Genomic DNA, 7,500 nt, shown 5'->3' with positions numbered 1-7,500 from the left:
GCGGGGTTCGGTGCTGGACTCTTCCCTGTTCGCTCGCCGCTACTGGGGGAATCCTTGTTAGTTTCTTTTCCTCCGCTTAGTAATATGCTTAAATTCAGCGGGTAGTCTCGCCTGCTCTGAGGTCGTTGTACGAGGTGTCGCACGCCACACCGCCAGCCGGCTGTGCACGCTACCGAGTAAGTACCGGTATGCGAACCGCCAGGCGACGGGCGCGCATCGCACGTTTAAGGAGGCGCGGCCGGCCCCACAGGCGGCCGCGACGCTCCCAGGTCTGCGAAGCGGGGCAAACGCCGCGCGCTTCAGTATACGTAGCCGACCCTCAGCCAGACGTGGCCCGGGAACGGAATCCATGGACCGCAATGTGCGTTCGAAACGTCGATGTTCATGTGTCCTGCAGTTCACATGTCGACGCGCAATTTGCTGCGTTCTTCATCGACCCACGAGCCGAGTGATCCACCGTCCTGGGTGATCTTTTCTTAGTTTACACTGTCTCTTTCAAGACAGTTGCATAGGCGGGACGTAGGCGTGTGGCGGCCCCTGTTCAAGCGTTCTGTGTCCAACGGCCTCACGGCCGATGGGCGTCGTACGGCTCCACACCGGAGCGGACAGGCAGTCGGGCGAAAGTCATTCAAAACCGGCGCCAGGCGCCAGGTGCCGCAGGCCAGCCGCTCCAGCGCTTCAGCGCTCGTACCACACAACATTGGCGTTAGTTTTGAGAAGCACGCGTGGTTCCGCACGCGGCGCACGGCTACTGCGAGCCGTACAGGTAGCGTGTTGCGCGACACGACACGCACATCGAAAGACATGCAGTCTAGTCGGTAATGATCCTTCCGCAGGTTCACCTACGGAAACCTTGTTACGACTTTTACTTCCTCTAAATGATCAAGTTTGGTCATCTTTCCGGTAGCATCGGCAACGACAGAGTCAATGCCGCGTACCAGTCCGAAGACCTCACTAAATCATTCAATCGGTAGTAGCGACGGGCGGTGTGTACAAAGGGCAGGGACGTAATCAACGCGAGCTTATGACTCGCGCTTACTGGGAATTCCTCGTTCATGGGGAACAATTGCAAGCCCCAATCCCTAGCACGAAGGAGGTTCAGCGGGTTACCCCGACCTTTCGGCCTAGGAAGACACGCTGATTCCTTCAGTGTAGCGCGCGTGCGGCCCAGAACATCTAAGGGCATCACAGACCTGTCATTGCTCAATCTCGTGCGGCTAGAAGCCGCCTGTCCCTCTAAGAAGAAAAGTAATCGCTGACAGCACGAAGGATGTCACGCGACTAGTTAGCAGGCTAGAGTCTCGTTCGTTATCGGAATTAACCAGACAAATCGCTCCACCAACTAAGAACGGCCATGCACCACCACCCACCGAATCAAGAAAGAGCTATCAATCTGTCAATCCTTCCGGTGTCCGGGCCTGGTGAGGTTTCCCGTGTTGAGTCAAATTAAGCCGCAGGCTCCACTCCTGGTGGTGCCCTTCCGTCAATTCCTTTAAGTTTCAGCTTTGCAACCATACTTCCCCCGGAACCCAAAAGCTTTGGTTTCCCGGAGGCTGCCCGCCGAGTCATCGGAGGAACTGCGGCGGATCGCTGGCTGGCATCGTTTATGGTTAGAACTAGGGCGGTATCTGATCGCCTTCGAACCTCTAACTTTCGTTCTTGATTAATGAAAACATACTTGGCAAATGCTTTCGCTTCTGTTCGTCTTGCGACGATCCAAGAATTTCACCTCTAACGTCGCAATACGAATGCCCCCGCCTGTCCCTATTAATCATTACCTCGGGTTCCGAAAACCAACAAAATAGAACCGAGGTCCTATTCCATTATTCCATGCACACAGTATTCAGGCGGGCTTGCCTGCTTTAAGCACTCTAATTTGTTCAAAGTAAACGTGCCGGCCCACCGAGACACTCACTCAAGAGCACCCTGGTAGGATTGCAACGGGGTCCGCCTCGGGACGCACGAGCACGCACGAGGCGCGTCGCACGCCTTCAGCTCGCCCCACCGGCAGGACGTCCCACGATACATGCCAGTTAAACACCGACGGGCGGTGAACCAACAGCGTGGGACACAAATCCAACTACGAGCTTTTTAACCGCAACAACTTTAATATACGCTATTGGAGCTGGAATTACCGCGGCTGCTGGCACCAGACTTGCCCTCCAATAGATACTCGTTAAAGGATTTAAAGTGTACTCATTCCGATTACGGGGCCTCGGATGAGTCCCGTATCGTTATTTTTCGTCACTACCTCCCCGTGCCGGGAGTGGGTAATTTGCGCGCCTGCTGCCTTCCTTGGATGTGGTAGCCGTTTCTCAGGCTCCCTCTCCGGAATCGAACCCTGATTCCCCGTTACCCGTTACAACCATGGTAGGCGCAGAACCTACCATCGACAGTTGATAAGGCAGACATTTGAAAGATGCGTCGCCGGTACGAGGACCGTGCGATCAGCCCAAAGTTATTCAGAGTCACCAAGGCAAACGGACCGGACGAGCCGACCGATTGGTTTTGATCTAATAAAAGCGTCCCTTCCATCTCTGGTCGGGACTCTGTTTGCATGTATTAGCTCTAGAATTACCACAGTTATCCAAGTAACGTGGGTACGATCTAAGGAACCATAACTGATTTAATGAGCCATTCGCGGTTTCACCTTAATGCGGCTTGTACTGAGACATGCATGGCTTAATCTTTGAGACAAGCATATGACTACTGGCAGGATCAACCAGGGAGCTGCGTCAACTAGAGCTGAGCAGCCGGCCGCCCGGGAGTGTGTCCCGGGGGCCCGCGCGAACACGCAAGCGTCCGCTCAATTATTCTGCAAACAGGAGGAGGCTGAGCTCCCCTGCACAATACACCTCGAAACCCTCTCAGGTCCCGGCGGCGCGCAGCGCCGTCCTAAGTACTTGGTCGGGTTCGAGAGAGGCGCAATCGCCCGGAGTTTGGCGAGTAGACGCTTTAGGTGCGACCACCCGTGCTCCCAACTGAGCTTGCCGCTGCCGACAGAGGCCCGGGAGCGTGCTGTCGTGGCATTGCCGGCGGGAGACAACACGCGCCACCTACGGTGGCCGGCAGCTCCAACGCCAGCGCCACAGAAGGACAAAAGCCCCACTTGGGTGCCGAAGCGAACTCTCCCAGCACAGCGCACGCGCCAACACGTCCGCACAGCTGCGATACAATCCACCTGCGAGAACCGCAGAGGCGACCGAGCAGCAGACGGCGTCGCGGCGCCGAGCGCCGGGCGGCGGCGCATCCTCAGCGCACACAGTCCTCAATCGGACCAGCACACTGCAGATGTCCACCGCGCTTCGCACCGGGCCCGCGAGGACCTACTTTGGCCGCACGGCGCCGCGTGCAGGGTGCGCCGGCGCGCAGCTGCGCCGCCTGCCGCCTCCGTCGGCCGGCGCGCCTGCCACTGGCCGCCCCCACCAGCCGGCTGTAGCGCGTGCGCCCACGCACCGCGCGGCCAGCACGCCGGAAGGCCCCCCCTCACCGGCCGGGGACGGTCCCACCCAGCCACCGCCGCGTATCGCTTCACACCCACATGCCATTCACGTTCGTGGGCATGGTGGGTATCGCTGAAACAACCGGTTGGTAGCTCAACCGATCGTCGCCATCACTGATTCACCTCTAGCGAGAACAACCGCACCACAACGGTTTACCAGTTCTTCATTTGCGTAACGTCACCAGCAAACGTAGACGTCCATCGCCATTTGCAAATTCAACGATTGTTGCATGCCTGTGTCAGGTGTCACGACACACTATGTCTGCCCACATACACGCAACAACATGTGCACGCTTCGCGAACACGTGGAAGGTGGCCCCCGTACGTATGCGATGTCCATTGCGCGAACGACTGTCAACCGGCCTCTGTCGCATGTCGCAGATGTGGAACGCAGTGCACCATGCTATCACGGTGTGTGAGAAGAGACGACTACGTCTGACAACACGCGCCACTACATCAACAGACGGCTCATGCTGATCGCCATCCACGGCATACCATACTGCAATCCAGCTCTTATAGGGAGACGACACGTAGCTGAGTGCACAATATTTGGACCGTATGGTTCGCCGTTGTTGGCGCAGTCGTGGTACGGTCACACATGTACCACGATGTATCATTCAGTACATGAGGACCAATGTGCGGTACAGTGTGTGATTTGGACGTACAACATCAGCGGACAGTTGCCACAAGCCGTACCACAACGTAGGCTGTGCTTCGCCATGCGAATGCCAATGAACAACTGCGAAGGGCATTGAGCATGTACGTCCTGCCGCCATCCGCATTACAGTGTATAGCTGCAAGGTGTTTAACATGAAGCGATACTCTGGGGACCGGGCAGTGCGAGTAGCAAACTATATTGCGGGGGTTGCAGTTAGGCAACACTACACTAATTTAACGCGTCGTATGACAATTACAGAGCAGGTTAAGGCCCAACGTGTGTTGGGTTAAGGCCCAACGTGTGTTGGGTTAAGGCCCAACGTGTGTTGGGTTAAGGCCCAACGTGTGTTGGGTTAAGGCCCAACGTGTGTTGGGTTAAGGCCCAACGTGTGTTGGGTTAAGGCCCAACGTGTGTTGGGTTAAGGCCCAACGTGTGTTGGGTTAAGGCCCAACGTGTGTTGGGTTAAGGCCCAACGTGTGTTGGGTTAAGGCCCAACGTGTGTTGGGTTAAGGCCCAACGTGTGTTGGGTTAAGGCCCAACGTGTGTTGGGTTAAGGCCCAACGTGTGTTGGGTTAAGGCCCAACGTGTGTTGGGTTAAGGCCCAACGTGTGTTGGGTTAAGGCCCAACGTGTGTTGGGTTAAGGCCCAACGTGTGTTGGGTTAAGGCCCAACGTGTGTTGGGTTAAGGCCCAACGTGTGTTGGGTTAAGGCCCAACGTGTGTTGGGTTAAGGCGCAACATAGGTTAGGTTAAGGCGCAACATAGGTTAGGTTAAGGCGCAACATAGGTTAGGTTAAGGCGCAACATAGGTTAGGTTAAGGCGCAACATAGGTTAGGTTAAGGCGCAACATAGGTTAGGTTAAGGCGCAACATAGGTTAGGTTACGGCGCAACATAGGTTAGGTTAAGGCGCAACATAGGTTAGGTTAAGGCGCAACATAGGTTAGGTTACGGCGCAACATAGGTTAGGTTAAGGCGCAACATAGGTTAGGTTAAGGCGCAACATAGGTTAGGTTAAGGCGCAACATAGGTTAGGTTAAGGCGCAACATAGGTTAGGTTAAGGCGCAACATAGGTTAGGTTAAGGCGCAACATAGGTTAGGTTAAGGCGCAACATAGGTTAGGTTAAGGCGCAACATAGGTTAGGTTACGGCGCAACATAGGTTAGGTTAAGGCGCAACATAGGTTAGGTTAAGGCGCAACATAGGTTAGGTTAAGGCGCAACATAGGTTAGGTTATGGCGCAACATATATTAGGTTACGGCGCAACATAGGTTAGGTTACGGCGCAACATAGGTTAGGTTAAGGCGCAACATAGGTTAGGTTAAGGCGCAACATAGGTTAGGTTAAGGCGCAACATAGGTTAGGTTAAGGCGCAACATAGGTTAGGTTAAGGCGCAACATAGGTTAGGTTAAGGCGCAACATAGGTTAGGTTAAGGCGCAACATAGGTTAGGTTAAGGCGCAACATGGGTTAGGTTAAGGCGCAACATGGGTTAGGTTAAGGCGCAACATGGGTTAGGTTAAGGCGCAACATGGGTTAGGTTAAGGCGCAACATGGGTTAGGTTAAGGCGCAACATGGGTTAGGTTAAGGCGCAACATGGGTTAGGTTAAGGCGCAACATGGGTTAGGTTAAGGCGCAACATGGGTTAGGTTAAGGCGCAACATGGGTTAGGTTAAGGCGCAACATGGGTTAGGTTAAGGCGCAACATGGGTTAGGTTAAGGCGCAACATGGGTTAGGTTAAGGTACAATATGGGTTAGGTTAAGGTACAATATGGGTTAGGTTAAGGTACAATATGGGTTAGGTTAAGGTACAATATGGGTTAGGTTAAGGTACAATATGGGTTAGGTTAAGGTACAATATGGGTTAGGTTAAGGTACAATACGGGTTAGGTTAAGGTACAATACGGGTTAGGTTAAGGTACAATACGGGTTAGGTTAAGGTACAATACGGGTTAGGTTAAGGTACAATACGGGTTAGGTTAAGGTACAATACGGGTTAGGTTAAGGTACAATACGGGTTAGGTTAAGGTACAATACGGGTTAGGTTAAGGCACTTGGGGGGGGGGGGGGCCCGGTTTGTTGATTGTGATTATCGTAAGTAAATGACTGCGGCATCATCTGATTTGCCACGTCAGGGTGCACCTTTGGCTCATAACAGGCGGCGCTCTGATTCCATGCTTGTGGCAGACCTGTGTCTTTCATTCCTGCCATTGTTTGTGTGGTGTGACAGGAGGCAGTATTGTGATGTTGGGTGCACCCCTGTCTGGGACATGTGTGGGTGTTGGTGGCTTAGCTGAGCAATGGTGGTTGTCGGAAGGGTGGGATATTCTGTTTTCCGAGTGGACCTCCCGGTCTGGTTATGATAGTGTGGATTGTCTAATGTGGCAGAGAGGATGCACTGGGTGTTGTTCCATGCTGGTGCTTACATATTGTCTGTGTGCCTGTTACAGGCAGAGAGTAGTGCGTGATAAGAGTGTCTGGCTGACGTGTGATTGTGAGCAGAGTCTTTCAGCATGTATACGGACAGGTCTATACATTATCTGTATTCTGATGGCTCTATCTATTACTAATCAGCGCCGTGTATACGTTTAATCCGGTTCCAGTCGAAACTATTGTATCTCTGTACATTAGTGACACGGCGAGCCCGCTATGTAGTTACTCGTCTCGGCAGCTTCCACCGGTGTATGGCAAATGATTATAAGGAATCAGTCTAGTCGTCAATACCGATAGTCTGACGTCACATGTCTGGGGTGGGGGACGCTGCGCCCTTCCGGTGGGTCATGGCCTAGGAAGACTCTTCCCACGCAGGGGGGCTTGGACTGTCATTGACTCTTCCGAGTAATATACTTGCCGTACGTTTTTGCGACTGCGAGTGCAACGCTCACCGGTACCGACATGGATGGAGCGCCTCCTAGCTGCCGCTGAGCATCTGCATTCGTACAGCGAGCAACGCGATCGCGTCTGTAGCTCGTACGTGGTACGGCTCGCAGCTCATGTATATGGACAGCGGGAATGTCGCATATTGGACATAACTCTTCATGAAACGCACGTTATAGGGGTGGATTGCACATTGCGAGTGCGAGCAAAGTCCGCCGTTCATCCGCTGGAGTTGCGAGTTGGGCGGTTGGGGTGGGGCACGAACGGGTGCAGGTGGAGTGATTGCCGGTCCACGACTTCGTGCGGCAGAGGCGCTGGCGTTGGGGTGGGGTCGAAAGAAGGGCACTGTGGGCCCATCGCTGTCTTAGTCGGCTTGGCGTCTCATAGATGACGGTATCGTCGTTGCAGGAGGTCATGTTGCGGGAGACCTACAGATGGCGGTATGTTTTGCGGTGCGCTCGA

At 54.1% G+C, this 7,500-nt stretch overlaps 2 non-coding genes and 1 pseudogene across 2 annotated transcripts; all 3 read right to left on the bottom strand.

Moving 5' to 3' along the window:
• The window catches only part of LOC124585585, a 6,779-nt pseudogene extending 6,654 nt beyond the window's left edge, over nucleotides 1-125 (bottom strand).
• A 188-nt stretch (nucleotides 126-313) lies between these two features.
• On the bottom strand, nucleotides 314-468 carry LOC124585581. The gene has a single exon (XR_006974879.1). It is a non-coding gene; the product is annotated as a 5.8S ribosomal RNA (ribosomal RNA).
• A 351-nt stretch (nucleotides 469-819) lies between these two features.
• Nucleotides 820-2,729, bottom strand: LOC124585579. Its single transcript, XR_006974877.1, has one exon. It is a non-coding gene; the product is annotated as a small subunit ribosomal RNA (ribosomal RNA).
• Between the last annotated feature and the right edge of the window lie 4,771 nt (nucleotides 2,730-7,500).

Source organism: Schistocerca americana, unplaced genomic scaffold (assembly GCF_021461395.2).
Source record: "Schistocerca americana isolate TAMUIC-IGC-003095 unplaced genomic scaffold, iqSchAmer2.1 HiC_scaffold_501, whole genome shotgun sequence".
Classification (NCBI taxonomy): domain Eukaryota; kingdom Metazoa; phylum Arthropoda; class Insecta; order Orthoptera; family Acrididae; genus Schistocerca; species Schistocerca americana.
This window is presented reverse-complemented; position numbering and strand designations above follow the sequence as displayed.